This window comes from Colius striatus, chromosome 4 (genome assembly GCF_028858725.1).
Source record: "Colius striatus isolate bColStr4 chromosome 4, bColStr4.1.hap1, whole genome shotgun sequence".
NCBI classification, from domain to species: domain Eukaryota; kingdom Metazoa; phylum Chordata; class Aves; order Coliiformes; family Coliidae; genus Colius; species Colius striatus.
Window position 1 is genome coordinate 84979657 of NC_084762.1, and position 18966 is coordinate 84998622.

Sequence of the window (18966 nt, forward strand, 5' to 3'; positions counted from 1 at the left end):
TGTCACCCTTCATGCCAAGCTCAGCAGGGAGGTGAGAGATGAATGCCTCAGAAAGTCAAATCACTAACTGTTTGCCCTACTATCTGTTGGATAGGGTCTGGACAAAGCCACGGGGGTGGGGAGCACAGGTGAAGTATGCATTGCCACCAGCCAATACCTGCCTCCAAACAGGAGAAAGATAATTTGGTCTCCAGCATTTTTAATCTATGGATACACCAAAGAGGAGAGGGGGAAAAAAAAGAAAAGGAAAAAGTCCTAAATATTCCAAGGATTCCTATTGCAGTAGTAGCATAAACTGGCAGAAAAGACTTGTCAAAGAAAGCAACTTTCTCTAAGGAGAGAAATATGTGATTTCTCAAGTGGATACCCCCCAGTCCTAGCACTGAGGTCCTGTAAAAAGCTCTAGGGAGGCCTTTAGCCCGTCTGCTCCAGGATGGTTTGAAGGAGACATCCCACTTTTATTAACATTGAAGCTGCTTTTTCCTACTCCTGCCAAAGCAGTCTGTCCTGCCCAGTCCCACAGTGAGGTCATAACTCAGGGTTGATCACATCACAGCACGTTGCCATGGCAATGCTTGAACTGTCACAAAGGATGTGCGCTGTGATTTCACAGCAGATGGGCTGTGAGGGAGGAAGCCCTCATTTAAATTTTAAAAATTGCTTTAGTAATTAGCAAGAGCAATAGAAAAAGACATTAAAAAGAAAAGAAAAATCCCCAAACTGCCACTCTCAGCAAAGGTTACGGGATTCACGTGGAACCTGCAGGCCATCTGGATGGGAGGATGACCAAGCTGCTGCTCTGGGTTCACCCAGCTTTTGGGATGTTGATGAGTCCAAAAAAGTCTGGATCCTGCACAGCTGCAGGAGGCCAGAGCACAGAGTCATAGAATTTTAAGGGTTAGAAGGGACCTTGAAAGATCATCTCATCTAGTCCAATCCCCCTGTCAGAGCAGGACCACCTTGAGTAGGTCACATAGGAACTCATCCAGGTAGGTTTTGAATGTCCTCAGAGAAGGAGACTCCACAACCCATCTGGGCAGGCTGTTCCAGTGCTCCCTCACCCTCACAGTGAAGATACTCTTCCTTGTGTTTCTTTGGAACCTCTTGTGTTCCAGCTTATACCCATTGCCCCTTGTCCTATCATTGGACATCATTGAGAGTGGTGGTGAGCGAGAGAAGCCCCCTTGGGCACCAGTGCCCAGCCCTTTGCAAGGGCCTGAGTGGAAGGGCAGAGGGCAGGAAGAGGGTGTCATGGGCTTTATCAAAACACAAACTGTATGACAAAAGGAGAGATGCAGTGGCCTGGCTTCAAGAGCTTTTAGCAAGGAATTGTCTTAATCACTTCTACAGCCCTTTCTAATACAGCACAAGGAGTCCAGAGTCACATAACAGTGCTTGCACATTCATCCTTTCAGGGACATGGCGAAGTGTTGCCCCTCAACAATGTGAGAGAAGCCCCTTGGCCTCCTAATTCTCACAGCCCGGCAGCATTGACCCGCACAGTAGCACGTAGCAACCTTGCCTTGCATCCTCAGCATCTCTTGTGCAGAGCAACAACCCAGTCCCACCTATTGGCCCTGCACTTGGGAACTGAGATCAATAGCAACCAACAGAGGCAGAAAAGACAGTGTCAAGCTTTCCAGATAGCCGTGCTGCAGCCCTACTCCCTCCTCGAGCTTCTCCATCCCTGGCAGAGGTGACCTTGAGGAAGCAAAGCTTCAAGTCCCCATGCCCACGGCCACCACAGCTCGTTGCAGAGATGTCAGCATCCCCCAGCTCGCTGCAGCAGCTCTCTTCCACATCACAGCAGCTCACCAACCTCAAGGCAGAATTATATCTCTCTTCTCTCTGCCTGCAGCAGGCAATGCACGTGGTGTTTCAGGGACCTTGGGCTGAGTCCTCATATTTAATGGGGAGAGCAGACTTCAATGCAGCATGTTCCTCATTCGTTCAGTGACTAACTGTTGATCTCTCTAAGAATAAGCCAGATGGTTCCCGTGATAAGTGATCAGCTCTCCTGGAGTTTTTGAAACAGAAAAAGACAGATGCCTGTGTGCCTCTTGCCAGGACCCATCTTAAGCTCAGGCGATGAGTGCAAATGCTTAGGGAGGTTGTGTTCAGGGGATTCTCTCCATCCAGGCTTAGCAACTAATCTTCCCCATCAGCCCTGCATCCTGAAGGGGAGGCATCTCGCCTTCTGACAGCATCCCCTGGCTTAAGGGCACTACAAATCATAAGGTCAGCCCTTATAATTGGATCAGACCTTGATATTGCTTTGCTCTTCTGTGCATTTATATTAACATCTCATTTTGCAGACAGCGAATCTGATCGGTGCTTACTACCTCAGCTTACATTTGCACACCCCGGCGACTGAGAACACTGATAGGATTGACAAAATGTTTTAGCAAAGGAGAAAGCTTGATTTGGGCAGTTGTTTTGCTGAGGTAAAAAAAAAAAAATCTCACACTAGGCTGAAGAGCTTTGCTTCTCTGCCACTGCTCTGCACATGTGCTGACCACCCGCCAAGCACCTCTTCCTGCCCTCACCAGCCATCCAGATCTCCACAAGAGAGGAGGAAAAAATGTAGCAGTGCTTATCCAGTGACTTCTTTTTAGTTTGCTTTTTCCTTTCACTTCTACTGCTGACTGTATAGAAAGCCTAACTCCACTATCGAGCTGTCGTTAAAAACCCCAAGCGAAAGCTGTATCTGTGCAGCGTAAGAATTATTGTATGGAAAAGGAGTTAGGAGTAAGATGTAATATTAGCAACTGAAGCTGAGTTTGGTTGTTCCTGAAACCAGCTCTAAGACAGCAGCTTGTCCTGCCAGCCTAAGGCTGATTCATCTCATCCCAGAGAAGCTCATAGCCCACTCGTTTGCTGCTGCATCCCATAGGCAAAACTCTTCTTGATCTTACAGCACTAGGTCAGCATAAAAAGAGTAACACAGCTACACATACTCAACAGAAAATTGTTTATTTACATGCCTCTGTTTTGTTTCTTAAAGGATGCACATTCCTTTTGAGGATATTTACACAGTTTCTTCAGTGAAACTCAGAGCTGCACCTCCAAGAGAGGGAATTAGATCTGTAATGCTGACTCAGCCTGCAATTTCACAGGATTAAACTGTCGGAAAGAAACCATTAACTGACAATACATATGTCAGACTCTCATCTCCTCACCAGAAAAATATATATACATACATATCAGTACACGGCTCATTATCTCTGACCAAGGCATTATTTCACAAGTGAGCTTGCAACTTCTTTTGAGGGCTTTATGGAGCAGATGCCACTTTAAATCTGGAGAAAGTGTACAGAGGAAACAGAGAGGGCATGGGATTTAAAGCTAGCAAGTGCTCTGCGCTCACTTTCCTGAGAAATTGTGCATGCATGTTCACTGTGCTTTGCAATCAGCGTGGCTTCCATTGTGTTATTAATTAAAAAGAGAGGCCTTATGCAAAAGAAATTTTAAATTGCAGATTTCCTTTTGGCATGTTCTGTAAAAGCAATTTCCATTTTGTTATGTTACCCTGCATCATTTTAATGTTTGGTTTCTATGAGCTACAGAGACTTAGCAAGAGTATTCACATTGCATTCATCATTGATGCGGGGTTTTTTGCATGATTTTCCACAGAATCAAGGCTTTTGTAATTATAAACTCTAATCATAAACACACTTCTCCCATCCCTCAGTAAACTTTTGAACCTTCACTTAACTTCAATTGAATTTGACAGGATCAGAGCTAACTAACTAACCACAAGTTTCCCAAAAGACAGCATCTGGGTATTGATACCACACAGCCTGTTGGTCTCACTGCTCAAGATTCAGAGGAATTTGGTGACCAAGTTGAAAAACATTCACAAAACAGATCTCCATGCACTGTATTTTGCACTTCAGTGTGGGAAAATGCAGAGTCACACATCATTAGACTTGCCAACATGATCTGTGCACCCTCTTTAATGGTAACCTTGAATACACAGTGCTCAGAAAGATGTCCTTCATTTGTTCATTTAGGGTGGCAATAGCAACTCCTACACTTTTTAAACCCACCTCTTCCTCACTTCAAATACAGTGAGTTATGCCCCATTTTTCACCTTTCAGCTCCCAATATACGTGACATCATGCAGAAGAATGGGGAAGACAGATGAGCCTCACCGGAGGCCTGACTTGGGCCAGGGATAACTCTGACCTCAGGTTAGAACTGTCTTTGGTACAAACTTGGGCTTAAAGTCTGAAACCCTGGACTCCCCTTGAGGGTCCTTTTTTGCACTTGAAAGGCAGCATTAGCCACGGTATCATCCAATCAATCCAAGAGCCTTTTGCATTTGGCAATGCAAAAAAACCCCTCAAATCTAAGGCGGCCTTAAAGTAAGTGTTAATTAGGACAAGAGCAAGCAGATGATTTTCCACTTGCTTTTCCATTGATCTGCCCTTTCAAGAATATTTATATTCATAAGCATAGTAGTCTTATTAAAACAGTTTGGTTTTACTCTTTTTTTTTTTCCCAAATCATAGAAAAGAAACTGGAGACAGCAGGAAAAAAAGGTGTATCCTGGGGGGAAATATCTTTGCCCCCTAAAATCGCTTTTTTTTTCCCAAGCATTCAAAATCCAGAATTATTTCCAGGGCTGAACCACTAATGAAGAGTTAGAATATATTAAGTAGTATTTGTAAGAAAAAAATAATTTCCATTAAAAATAAAGGGGCTGGGGGGGTGGGGGGGGGAAGAAAACTCTCAGGAGGAAAATCAGAGTTCAATGAGCATCAGAATCTCTAATGGTCATCTTCAGTGCCCCCAGCAAGGAGGATACTCCTGTTTGTCCCTTCTTAAAGGCTTTGATCAAAAGAGAAGAGGAAAACTTAGCAGAAATCTTGAAGCTCCTGTCAGCCAGGAAGGAATCCATGCTGTTATCAAATACTTGCAGAGACTGTATTCAATCAGGCAGTCAAAAACACGCCTACTCAGATAAGGGTATCCCTGCAAAGAAATCTCTTGACATTGCTTTGACATATTTACGTTCTTCCATGATTATTCAGTTGCAATAACTTCGAGTTCCTCTTCTGACACTCTAACACAAGGCAGTCCCCAGCCCCACATGGGGATGGGAAACCAAATGTCACCCAGCAAAGCTGATCAGCAGGGTATGGGCTGCAGCCTGGGACTGGCTCTGCCTGCCACCACGCTGGTGACACAGGGCAGGGCAAGAGTCAAAGCAAGCGGAGATTCAGAGTCTTTGGAGCTTTAACTATGGAATTCAGATATTATTTTCATGTGATCTAATCAAAGATACCACAAGGTAGAGAGCACATCCCTGAACTTACAGTGAGATGAGGCTAGTCGTAAGTCCTATTTGCCTGGACTTGTTGGAACATCTGTGATCCAGTAGCAAGATACAATCGGCAAATTATTTCTTTCAATTAATTCATTGAAGTAAATAGAAAATAGCCTGGGTCCTATCTGTCTGCATCTCTTTGGAAGAAAGGCAAAGAGGAACAAGAGTTCAACGACAGTTTTAAATAGGGATTCCTGCGATGCAGCAGAAGAGCAGAGATTATTGCAGCAGCATCCCTTGGAAATACACAACACCTTCTGCAAAGCAACCAACAACCATCGCCTGAAGCCCACCCAAATTCGAGCAGCTTGGAAAACCTCTATCACAAGCTGAGGATGAAGAAATGTCTCCCACCTCCCCAGGTAACTCTGACCCGCTCCAGAGGGGCAGACTCAGGGAAGTGGCATAGCCTTATCCAACCCCTCATCACCTCACCGCTATCATTGTAATGGGAGTCCAGACCCGTCGTCCTTCTAACGGGGATCTAACCCCTCCGGCCTTATAGCAGGGGTTCCCATTCCCGCGATGCCCTACAGCTGGGAGTCCCGACCTCGCGTCCTATCAAGAGGGTTAAGCCTCTGCAACCCCCACAGGATGAGGTCCAGCCCACGCGCTCCCGGTCCGAGTGTCCTCACCCCTAGCCCCTATAGCAGCGATCCATACCCTCCCCCCGGGCGCCGACACCGCTCGCACCGCTCGGGGCCGGGGCGGGCCGCCCCCGCTGCGAGCCCCGGCTCCGCCCGGAGGCTCGGGGAGGTCCGCGTGGTTCCGCCCGTGGAGCGGGACGCGGCGGGGAGCGGCGGCGCGCCCGGCGATGCCCCGGGCACGGGCCGGCGGCGTCTCCGCACGGGCTGCGGAGCGCCCAGCGGAACCCACACGCGCACCGCTCGGGGCGGGGGATGAGGGGGAGGAGAGCCGGGGGGATGCGTGGAAAATTCGCGGGGTTGAGCCGGAGGAGGAGCGGCCGGAGCCGGGCGGGGGGATGGGGGGGGGCACGGCCCCGCTCGCAACTTTCCGCCGCGCCGAGGGACCCCGGCGGCCGCGCCGGTGGTGGTATCGTATGCAAATACGCAGGCTGACGTCAGAGATCATGTGGGTTTTGGCGTAGATCCCCACCGATCGAGGGCTCTTATTTTTTTTTTCCCTTTTTTTTTTCCCTTTTTTTTTTTTTCTTTTTTTCCCATTTTTTTTCTCCCCGTTTTTTCCCGCGGCGGGGCCGGGGCGGCGTGTGCGTGCGTGCGCGCGTGGCGGTGCGCGTGTTCCCCGCGGGCCGCGCAGCGGGGCGGGGGCGGGGGGCGCGCGGGGTCCCGCGGGCCGCGGGGGCCGCGGCGGCGCGCGAAGGGGCGCGGGGCGGCGCGCGGAGCCCGGTGCCGCGCCGCCCGGGACAGCCGGTGCCGCCGCGCCGGCCGCAGGTAGGAAACTTCCCAGGCGGGCCTCCCCTCCTTCCCTTCCCCACCCCCCCCCCCCCAATCCGACGTCGCGGCGCTCCCCGGCTCCCCCCGCCCCGCACACATGCACTCCCCGCCGCTCCCGCCCCGACCGCTCGCACCCAACTTTTCCTCCCGCAAAAACTGTCCGATTCCCGGGACGCCGGCGGGGGCCGGGAGTGGAGGTGGGGGGGGGAACCGCCGGGGGGTGGGAGCCGGGAGGTTGTTCGGGGCGGGCTCTTAATATTTTGGATGTATTTTTAATTTTTGGCCATGCAGCCTGTTTCCCCCTCCCACCTTCTCCCCGCGCCCCGCCACCTCCCGATCGCAAGTTTGGGTGAAGGGAGAAGGCAGGAGGAGGAGGAGGAGGAGGAGGAAGGCTCGGGGGGTGAAGGGGGGGAGTATGGAAAAAACATGTCTACGTTTGTCTATGTCGACATCAGCAACACAAAATATGGCGTCCGCTTTCGACAGGGCGTTACGTAGAGGCGAGCAGGGCGATTTTGTCGGTGCGGTCTTTAAAAAGGAGCCGCTGGCTTCCGGGGAGGGGGGGGTGTGCAGCCGCCCCGGGGGTGCTGCGGGCGCAGGAGGGGCCCGGCCGCCGCCGCCACGCGTGGCTCCGCGCCCGCTCTTGGCAGCGCACCCTTCTCCTTTAATTTTTGATTATTTTATTTCTTTCTCTGCCCCCGTTGTCAGGCCCCCTGTGAGGCCGTGGCCATGTCGGAGCTCGCTTCCCCTGCCCCGCCGCTGCCAGCACCGGGCGGTACCGAGGCGGGACACGGCAGGGCAAAGCTAGGTACCGCGCTCCATCCCTCCTTCAACCTCTGCCAAAGTCTCGGCCTTCTTGGGGTGTTTTATTTTCCCTCGGGATGGGGAGGTCTGGGGAACCTCTGGCAAGTTGCACTCACTTTTTTTCTTCTTTTAGAAGGGGTGACTTTCTCTTTTGTTCTAACTGGTTTCCAGAGCTGTCACACAAATATCCCTTCTTTATTTTTTTCCCTTCTCTCTCTCCCGCTCTGGGATGAGACACAGGTTTTTCTCTCTCTTTGATAGGAATAAACTTGGAAGTGGAGTTGGGACGTGCCTGTCTGACTTTGGGGGATCCCACTGCTCAGCTCTTTCCTGAACCCTGATTTTCCTGAGTTCACTTTGCACCTGGGAATCCCTCAGGATTCCGTCTAGAAGGAGACAGCCTGGCAGGGGGACACGGCCCCTTTGGGATCCTAGGCACTTCTCCAGTGGATGCTCCCCATCCTCTCAGGCCAGGTGCATCTTTCAAACCCTGTGAGCTGACAAGATTTTTGTGTCCCACAGGTGTCAAGATCCCAACCCAAGAAGGGATTTTAGCACATTCTTTAGTGGAGCAATGAGAGTCATCCCAACAACAAAAAAAGCAAACACACCTTTCAAAATTGAGGCTGAGAACTAAAATGTCAAATGCCTTAATGTAATTCTTTTACAGCAAATGATGGCAAATCATTGCTGCTCTCTGCTTCAATCTCACCTACACAATATCCACAAGTAGCTGGTAAATAAGTTGTCTTTAAAAAAAAAAACCAATAAAAAAGCCTACATATTAAACTTTGTGCAGGGCTTATCCCTCCTGGCTGGGGCTGGTACCAGTGTTAAGGCACAGGTGTGACTAGTGGGGGTCTGATGAGGCTTCTACCAGAAGCCTCTGTCATGTAGCATTACTGGGAAGTAGCATGTGAAGTTACACTGCTGTGTGCTGCCTTGGTTTTATTAGGAGCAATTTTGTTGTTTAAGGGATATCTGTAACAGAAGTTCTTTGCCAGTGTAATGTATTCGTGTCCCTGCAAAGCCTTTCTAATGTAGATGTGCCTTCAGTCTGAGTCTTCAGTATGAGCTCAGCAGCTCTTTGAAACACAGAATTGCAAATTGATCTCTGGGTTGGGGAAAACGAGGTACTGGCCAGCAGTTGGGGAGAACATAAATGCTAAAAAGCATTTAAAAAGCCCGTGCATTTTTAAAGTTGTTGGCCAGTCCTTATTTTACTTCAGGCGGCCGTATGTGTTTATCCCCTTGCAGGCTTCAGTAGAAATGAACGGCCAAGAGCTCTCCCATGTTCATCCTCTGCTTCTTGTACCTGTGATGTACCAGTACTGGAAAGCACTTAGAGATGTGCATAGCTCAGTTATCAGCCTGCCCACCCCAAAAGTTGTCCTGCCAGAGTTTTGTCCCACAGCGTATTGGTGTTTGAAAGGAGTGCACTCCTTTCAACTGCTTTCAAAGTACCACTTGTTGTTTTGGTGTTTTTCTTTCTACCCTAGTTACAATCAACAATTTCTAGACAGTGCCTGTAAAATCACTATTCTGTTGTATGAGATGGACCAAGTTGCTAGCATCATGTTTTGATTCTTTTTTTGTTAAGGGGAGGTGTTTTATTGTGTTTTTATTAAAAGTCAAAAAAAGAAGGGTGGCATTAAAAATAACAAAGTTACTCGCCTCTTTTTACGTTTTCAAACCAGTTTCAAACTGCTGCATGTGGGAATTAGAACACCAAAGGTTCTGCTCATCCTCGTACAAGATGAAGATGTTAATGCCAGGCATGACATCACTGTACTTGCATGTGCGACATCTTCGGGGTTTATTCTTTTTAGCTTTGCTCTAACTTGCATGATCCTCAGTGATATTAGTTGGAGTTTCTTTTAGTTGGGATGGTTTGACCCATATCTCAATTATTTTCCCATGTGTCCACTTAAGGAACGTAAGCATGCACTGAAAATAAATCAAAATAGTATTATGATTAGAATTTGTTTATGCACAAACAGTATCACAAGTGAACTCTCTGAGATTTTAGCGTGGCTGTAAGGTTGCAGTAAAGCTGCATTTGCTTTTTGTGTGAAGAGTGTAATTGTAGTTTTGACTTGCTTTCAAGTGTGAGGACAACTCAGCAGGTGTCTCCCTAAAAGTTACTGCAAACTCAAGATTGTAACACACACATCTGATTGATGGTATCCCTTCCTATTGAAAGTAAGTAACAAACAAAAGTAGGCATTAAAATAATCTATAAAGGCTTTAACTTAAAGCCATTAAAGTAATTGCTGGTCTTCTGTCAAGATGTGTGTACGTGTGTCATGTCAGCTGAAACTAATATTTATGGTGTTAGTTTATTTTATCAACCTTTCAAAACTAGGTAGGTCTGAAGTCATGGTATGATTCAGTCCCAGGGTAGCAATAAATTTGCCTTTTTTTTTTCTGAAAAAGCAAAAAAAGCTGTTGATTTCCAGGATGTTTCAAGTACTTTTAATATGGGATAGTATTTGAGAGTTTGGTTTGCAAAAGTGTAGAAAAACGTGAATGAAGTGAATTGAGCCCATGGAAGATGAAGGGAGCTTGACTACCTTGCCATCCAGAAGCAGTTCATAAATCACCAGCCCAGCCCTCCCTCCCCAAAACCACTGCGCCTTTGCAAGTCAGAAGGGTTGACTTTGATTGTTTTCTTTAAAAAAAAAGGTGCACTTGGTGTTTTTTCAAGAAACACTTGTGGGTTTGGATATAAGATGATGCACATGGCATGCTTTTTGTGGAATCATAGGGCCCAAAACCTGTTTCTAAAGTGAAAACTGAATTCTCCATAAGCCAAGTTCATGTAAAATGGCCAGCATTGCAAATCTGGGAGACCTGGTCAAATCGAGGGAGATGTGTGAAATTTTGTGTACTTAGCACCGAAGAAGCCTCAGATGGCTGTTTTTTGTTGGCAAGCAGAGGAGAATGACACAGGCATACAGAGGAGGTTTTGACATTGGTAACCAGGAGGAGAAGTCTTCCTAGGGGTGTTTAGTAGCTGAGGTGCAGGATCCCCTTGAATTGGCAGATGAGAGGGCCCAGGCCCTAGCGGGGCTGCCAGTGGGAAGGCTTGTGTCAGCTCTTGGTAGAGGGGAGCATTTGTCATCTTGAAGGGTTGATAGAGAAGGGAGGAGAGGTCGGGAAGCAAATGGGTAGGATGATGATGTATAACACCCGTGTGGTTAGAAATCACACGCGAGAGCTGGGATCGGCGGTTTTCAGGGAGTTTTGACAACCTCTTTTGTGCCGACCTGGCTCACGGGGATGTGCCAGATGGTGAAAGCAGGGCACGTGCAAAGCATTATTATCCCTCCAGCAACAAGCCTCCCCACCTATGTCTGCAGGTTGTATCCTCTCCAGGTGTGGCCCCTGGACAGGCTTTCCAGCAGGAGTCTGATCTAGCAAGGCAAAGCCTGCCCACCACTTGCTTGCCTCTCAATATTTGCAGACATTCGGGAGCAATTTGCAGATCCCTACCAGCTCCACTGCCCCCACAGACTACAGGTTAAGCAAGGCCATGGGCCAAGCTCATCTTTGGGCTCAGTTGCCATCCACAGTGTTCACAAGCCCTGAAGGTCTTCATCATCATGTGCTGCCCTTTGTACTGCAGCCCCTCCTGGCAGGGCCCCAGCTCAAAGAGCAGCCCCAGCATACATAGGATCATAGAACCATACAAGGGTTTGGGTTGAAAGGGATCTTTAAAGGACCCACATCCTCTGTGATGGGCAGGGATATCTTGCAGTAGATCAGGTTGCTCAAGGCCCCATCCAACCTGACCTTGAACACTGACAATGATGGAACATCCACAACTTCACTGGCACATGTTCTCATCACCTTCATTGTAAAAAATGTCTTCCTTATGTCCAATCTAAACCTACTCACTTTTAGTTCAAAAGCAACATTACCCTTTGTCACATCACCGCAGGCCTTGGTAGAAAGTGAGCATGTATATATTTCAGGTTACTTAATACCTCATTACACAGTGTATCCAGAGCCTAGAAGTGCACAAGCAGCTTGATCAGGTCAGTATTCCACATCCACGCTAAGACCTTACTCCTTGAGTGAATTTGCTGGTTTTGAGTTTATCCTCCCAAACTTGTGTGATGAGTTTAATAAGCGGCATTAGCAAAAAATGCCCCTTTACTGGTGTAACAGCCTTTCTGCTCATGGGTTTTGCCAGCACAGCTCCATCAGTGACATGTCCTGCCCTGGGCTGATACAATCGCGTTGTAAGCTTTGGTGGTACAGACCTGACATGAGAAGTTCCCATGCAGAAATGTCTGCTGTCATGTGCTTGTTCAGCTCCTGAGTCTCCACATCAACACTTCTCTCTGTGAAACTCTTTTTTTTCTTTTTCTGAAGTCCAGTTCTTTTTTAGCTTGCAGCATTTCAGTGATGTGATTTACAGTGTGGTCCCAGTTGTCACCAACTTCATGTGAGTAGTGGGAGGGGTGGCATAGGAACGTCTCACACTGGTTTCCATGCCCCATCATGTGCCTAAAATCTTAGTTTTCCTTCCCTCTTTTTCCCCCATTCTTCTTGTCCTGACCTTATTTCCCCTCTTAAATACTATTTTTTTTTCTCAACTTGCAACCTCAAATTACCTGTCAATTTTGGCTTCTCTTTTGTCAGTAATTGTCTGTTGTTCTCAGAATTTTCTACTGAGTGTTAAAACTGCATGTTTCACTTGCTGAAGCTTAAAACAACGCAAACGAATGGAAAGAGGGGTTTATCTTGCTTGTTTTGAGTCAATGACAATAACTAAGGAAGCCTGAAGTTAAGGTTGATTTAACCTCTTGTCCAGTCTGATGAATGGAGGAAGAAGCCCTGAAAGCGAGACTGTATAGGGGAAAATGTAGTTCCTTTCTTTTTAAACATTCTTCTTGTTTATGAGTTTTCTTTTTAAATAGCACCCAAAAAAATCATATCTTGAGCTGCTGCTGAAGGCACCCTCAGAGAGGCTTAATGAAATACCAGTATTTCTCAAGAGCTCAGTGCCCCTTCCCTTGCCTCCAGTGCCTGTGTTCCCTTTTACTCTGTCTCTAAGCTTTGGACAATTTCTTAAAAAATAATATTTCTAAATCTAATTTCATGGTTATTAGTTTCAGTTGCTTTACGTGACACTTCACTCAGATAGCACAAGTGGGAAAAAATACTTGTTCTCTTTAAAAATCTTATTTGCAAGAAGAAAATCCCAGGGCAAACAGTTGGAGGTAGTAAGTTTTGTTGGATTTCAAAGAGTGCCGGGACAGAAGCCCTGGGAAGCGATGCAGGGAGGTTTTGTGTCCTCTCTCATGCCGGGGGAAGCCGGTACGAAGCAGACAGCGCCGGCATCTCCGAGCTTTGCTGCCGGGCTGGCGGAGCGCTGCTGATTCACTCTCACACACAAAATAAAGTCCTGATGGTTCTGGCCTGAAGTGTTTTTGAGGAGATGCCTTCCACGCCCCTCTTCCTGCCTCCCACCTCTAAAGCAAATATGTTTTGTTGTGGAGTTGGTTTTTTTTTCAGCATCCTCTTTAGCCCAAACTGTTAGGCACCGCAGGGAGTTTTTCCTTGTCTTTTGTCTCTCCAGAAGCTGATTTATTTAAATGATATGCTGGGAGCACGCTGCTGTTACAGGCTTCGTGCTTGAAATTCGTGGAAGATGGGGTTATGCTAGAGAATCACAGCCTCTTCCCAACGTGATTTTTTCTGCATTTTTCCTAAGAGATTTCCCTTCCCAGTGTTCTGAGGACAGTGGTGCTGGGTCAGAGCTATTTCTTTACACGTGATTGAAAGGTGAGGAAGTTGTTTGAATGCTCAGCTCCTTCCTGGGAAAAGCACTTGGTTGCCTGCCTGAGTGTTCACACCACTGTCACCTTCCCACCTATTAGACCACTGTACCAACACACTTTTTTTGTCTGGCCAAAGGTGATTACACAGTCCTTGGTTACTCGTTTATTTCCTTGTCACCATCCGGCATCCCCATGGTATCTCTTGCAGCCTGTCACAGTTACGATGCTGCTTTTCATTGCCATCATGTAATGCCCAGTACTGGGAGGAGTAGTGACTTGGTGGTTGCAGATTTTTGAGATCCATTCCTCTTCTCTCAGGACGGGGCAGACGTTTTTTTTCTATGGACTGGAAGCCCTTTTACCTGCACATTAACCTAAGGCACAGGTCTTCCTGACCTGTATTCAGGTACAATCATCTTGCCAGGAAGGTGCCAGCTCCAGTGTGTTACCATTTTGAGGGTTAGATTTAATTTTCTTTGAGAAGCCAGTAGTGATAAGATGCTGAAAAAACCTTGTGATGGGGTGAAGGGGAGGAGGGGTTGTTCAAACTAGGGAAAGTACCTGGAGATACTGGATGGGAGAGTAGCAAATGCAGCAGAGTCCCCATTGCAGCTGTGCCAGGCTGCTGAGTGAAGGGGGTGGTGGCTGCTGAGGACCTGCAGGACTTTGCCAAACTGCTGCAGGTAGGATGTTTCCAGGTATAAATGGTGATGAGTAAATTCAAGGGAAACTGCTGCCGTAGGAAGGCTTTAGTTCCCTCCATCTGTCTGTGATCCTCCAGCATAAGGAAGGAGTAAGCTCCACATGTGTTTTAAAGCAATTGGAGTGACAAGGAAGAAAGATGTGTTTGGAGGGAACTGTTTTCTTAACTGCTTTTAACTTGGCATATTTCTTTAGAGCTGGAGCATCCTCACAATTTAGCTGTTGTTAAAATGATTTTTAGAGGACACCCCTCCTCTATGTATCTGCCAGCATCTGATCTGTGTGCCTCGTGGTTATGTGGAAGGGATGAGGAGGTTTGGGAAACGTTGCTCAAGGTGAACACAAGTTTCAAAATCGACAGTGAATCAGATACAGAAAAAAACCCCATGTTAGCTTTCTAAAGTATTTTGCTTTCATGTACTTGAAGTACCTTAAATTCTTTTTCCCTGTCCTGTTATCCTGGATCTCAGCCTTATCCATAAGTACCTTATTTTCATGTTTTACCTTATTTTTACATGTTTAACCTCTGTGGTATGGTCCAGGAGAGCGTGTAAACACTGAGTGCATGTCCAAGCCAGGAGAGGAGTGTCACAGGTTACTATTATGCCAAAAAGAGCTGGTCCATAGGGGTGATCTTAGCTTCAGCCCCATCTCTTCTCCAGCAGCAGATCAGAACACCCAGTCAGTGGATTTAAGGTTAATCTCTTGAAATCTTAACTCCTTTTTGTTTGCTCTGCTCTCACTCCTTGGGAAAAGCACTTGAGAGTGGTTGCTTTCAGCATCAGGGCCTGCAGTGCTAGGTTCCGGAGGGGCGGGGAGGGGGGAGATGTCCAGGCATCAGCAAAGCCCTTGCCACCTGGCCCCAATTCTGTGCTTAGCCCTCTGCACCTCTCCCACAGAATTTCTAGGGGACATCAATTTGGTGGTTTTTATAAAATAAAAAAACCACAAAGCCACAAACCCTTGTCATCACCTTGTACCCAATTTAGGAGGAAGCACGTTTTTGAGTGCATGTTTTGCATTTTTCATTTCTTTGCGGTACCCTTTTCCTTCCCCTTTTCCCCCACCTGTCAGTTCCCACCCTGGCATCGCTCCAGAGGGCTCTGTCCATGCTCTGTCCCTGCCTGCTTAGGCAGGGTGCTTACAGGGAAGGGAAGACTTCTTTCCATCCATAGGGAGAGGGCTTTTGTAGTGCTTGATGGAGTGAGAGACCTGCTTTGAAATGTGCTATTAAGTGTGAAGCACCCCCTAAAAGTGTTTAAGCTACTTTGCAAGGAGGATATTGGGTATTTAACATCAGCACTGCTGCATTCCAGAACTGATAGTGATGTAAACAGTGTGACAATACTGCTTGGCAAAGGATTTGTCGCTGTTTGCAGTCTGCTTTGCTTACAGGAGGTAGCGGGCAGCAAGAGGGGCTGGCTGAATTTATACCTGAGCCTTGTCTCTGCATCAATTTCTGCAGCCAAAGTTGGAATTTGATCATATTTTTCCGTTAGCTACTGTGTAAAATGCCTCCCACTGGCACAAGCAGTACCCCAGAGTAGATGCAGCTCTCACGGGACTGCTCAGGCTGGCTCGTGTTGTCATCTAACATACTTTTGTTATTTTTAATCTATCTGTATTTTGTTCACGCCTGTGTAGATGGGTTTATTTGTTCCTCTGACTTTTGTCCTGGCCTTTTTACTCAATCTTAGAGTGGAGGCTTGTGTTGGTTGTCACAAGGTCACTGTCATGTTGGGTTTTGTTTGTGCATCTAGGCACTGCTGGAGCATCCTCCAGAAGAGTTCCCAGAGAGCTGGCACAGATCAGCTGGGAGACCCTTCTTCTGCTCAAATTAATGATTGTTGGTCTGCACAGGAGCAGAGAAAAACTGATTTGCCACCCTTTATGATCAGTCTTTCACAACCTGCAGATACTCATCTTGAAACACTCTTCACTTTTCCCTGAGGCCGCTTGGCTTGCTTGGGGTTGCAGCTTGATGAATTTTTGGGTAGCATGTGAAAGGCCCATTTGCTATGTTTCAAAATGAGTAAAGATTAAGTACTCAAAAAGTTGGGATTTCAGTACACTTTGTGCTAAAGCATCTACAGTGTAGCTAGGGGAAGAATATCAAGAATCTTACTTCTTTTGTTTTACTTCTTTATTTAAATGAAAAGGGCAGCTAATAGGAAGATGATTAAGAAACATTTGAAGTTGGGTAGGATTTTTTGGTCAACTTTTTTTCCACTTGTCTGTGGTTTTAAAATATCTTTTCTTAAATTATAGCTGGTATGAGGGTGTGGAACAGCCCAATGCATATCTGGGTTTGGCAGGGCTTTTCATACATGAACTTTCATGTTTAATATAATTTAAATAGTTTGGAGTATTAAGGTCTTTAAATCAAGGTTTGTAACAACTTTAAGATGCTCCCCACCTAAAGCACAAGGGAATGTTACTTGCCATGGGCTTTAAAAGGAAGCACTTTACATTCATTCATTGCTAATCACTTTTTATTAAGTCCAAATAGTGCTTTTTTTTCTTTTTTCCGAGGCATGTTTGGCAAGTGATAGTTTTTAATCAAATTACAGAATAAAATAATTATTTGAAATTGAGCATAATAAACTTATTTTGGAGGTCTTAATACAGCAAGGATCTGTTAAGGTCATCTTTGATATGCATTGAAAGTAGGCAGGCAGAGCCTTGTTTGAAGGCAAGCAAAGCCAACTATCAATTTTGGTTAAAAACTAGAAGATGAGGATCCCAGGAGGTGTGTGTTGGAGGCCTACGGATCACCTGAGAGTAGGGTGATGATAGAGAAGTTTATTGTCTTTTCAGTAAGTACCTGCAAATAGATTAGGCAAATTGTAGTTAATTATTTAAGGAAGGACAAATGCTGAAGTTGCCTATGACTCTTGCACTACTTAATGTCTGTTTGGTGGACAGAATTAAGACTAACCTTGAAATTAGGCTTTTCTTTTCCTTTTCTGCTTCCCAATGAATGCGAGCTTGACTGCCAGCTCCGAGCGTTACAGCCTGAACAGATGAAGTGCAAAATTTTGCACTCCATGCTAAGCATACTTACATAAAAGAGAGAGATTCAGATTGCATCCAAACCCCGCTCAATTCATGAGCTTGCTGTTGAAGATGATCTGTCCTGTCCCTATCCACCTGGAGGTCTTCAGGGAGTATCTCTGCTACTAGTCCTTGCTTTTTGTGCAGACTACTGTCAGTTGTTGAGCAGAAAAGGCTTCATCTGTGGCAAGCCAAATGTGATGTGAACTGAAATCCAGGAGACTGATTATTCCTGGGGCCAGCAAACTACTTTACAGCGCATTTGACTCATGAGATTGAATTCCTGTGTGTGTCAGACCAACACCATGGCACCAGGGATGGAGATCTCTCCTCCACACCCTGTGTTCACAAGACCGGTAGGAAGTTACGGTCTGCATGGTTTTCACATCTGTCAGATGAGACAGTCATTAGCCAGCAAGATGAAGAAAAATAAGTAGTCCTGGGACTGATAGACAACACATAAGCACAAATGTGGAGGCAACTGGAAACCCACCTCACAAATCCCTTAAAAATCAGCTATTCCAGCAGAGATAACACCAAGGAAATGAAGTCTGGCAATGTCCAAACTTTTACTCAGTTCTTCTTGCCATCTCCGTTTCTGGGCTGCGGGGCTGGAGTTGCCCTTCCTCGGTAAAGCTACTGGCAAGTGAAGTTACTGAAAGGTGACATGGTGTCCTTGCTGCAAACAGACAGACAAGGTGATGTCAGTTCACAGGTATAAAAGAGTAAGTACAGCAAAAATACGTTTTCACCAGAGGCCTCTCTACTGCGTTTGAGGCTGAACTCACAGGAGCTGTTCTTTGACATTTGATGCCTAACTGTATTGTGAATTTGGCTTTCAAGGTGCAGCTTTGAACAAGCAGCTGAGACCTTTAAGAGGCCCAAGCCCCCCTTTTTTTTGTCATTTTTACGTATGTACAGCTACAGTCTGTGCACAGGCACATGGTCCTATCTGGTGAAGTATTGGGGACATGGCACTTGGGTTTAAGTCACAGCACTGAAGCCCTTTCACTTCCACAGATGTACCCTGGGCATCAAGACTGTTGGTTCAGATCCTTTGCAACAGTCTCCATCCCTGCTGGGTGACAGCAGCAGCGCAGGGGGGTCAGGTGCAGTTCTGCTGGAGATCCTGTGATCAGCTCCCAAGTCTTGCCATGATGGGGACGATTTGATAAGAGTCAAGCCATTCCTTTGCATTATCACATTGTAGTGAATGGGCAGACACTGCTGTTCTCCTCTTGCCTTTACCTCTGAGATCATCAGCAGCTGCTTCATTAACTATTAATGACCTGCTCATTAATGCTGTAAAAGGCTAGCACCAATCTTGCAAATTTTCTGGACTCTTCCCTTGAAATATTTATGACTTACTCGCTGTGCAGAAGGGCAGGAGCAACAGCAAAGAACATGCTTCCAAGTTTTGTTGGGCATTATTAAAGAACTCATGAATATGAAGAAGCTGGCAATTTCTCTTGTTTTTGGTTTTCTGAGCTTGCACTGCACATCTAGCTGTAGGGCTTCAGTGGGCTGGTAGTTTGCTGGAGCATCGATGGCTCAGTTGGTCCCTTGGTGAGCAGTCTCCTGTAACACGTCAGATGCATAACAAGGCTTATCTAGTCTAGTGTCTGGTCTTCTGCCTTCTTAGCAGTCTCTTGCCTACTTTACTGATAATCTATAGTTCCTGTAGTGTTTCCTTTGCCTCCTGCTCTGCAAGCACTAAAGTGTAAATTACACCTCCAGAGCAGGTTTTATTGCTCTTATCTAACAGATGGGGAAACTGAGGCATAAAAGTTTAACAGTTTGCCTGAACTGAGCAATTGAAAGCCAGCAGAGGATGGAAGTGGTTTTGCCCAAAACTGTAATGTTACTT

At 46.5% G+C, this 18966-nt stretch overlaps 1 protein-coding gene across 2 annotated transcripts in view; it reads left to right on the forward strand.

Annotated features, from left to right (window-relative positions):
• The first annotated feature begins 6683 nt into the window (after positions 1 to 6683).
• Positions 6684 to 18966, forward strand: part of ZHX2 (zinc fingers and homeoboxes 2) — a 75114-nt gene continuing 62831 nt past the window's right edge. The window contains exon 1 of one of the 2 annotated variants that reach the window (XM_061995979.1): positions 6684 to 6744. The gene's annotated coding sequence lies outside the window, so the exon portion shown is untranslated. Of the gene's footprint in view, positions 6745 to 6914; positions 6945 to 18966 lie in introns of those variants that run through there. The other variant, XM_061995980.1, reaches the window with a different exon arrangement.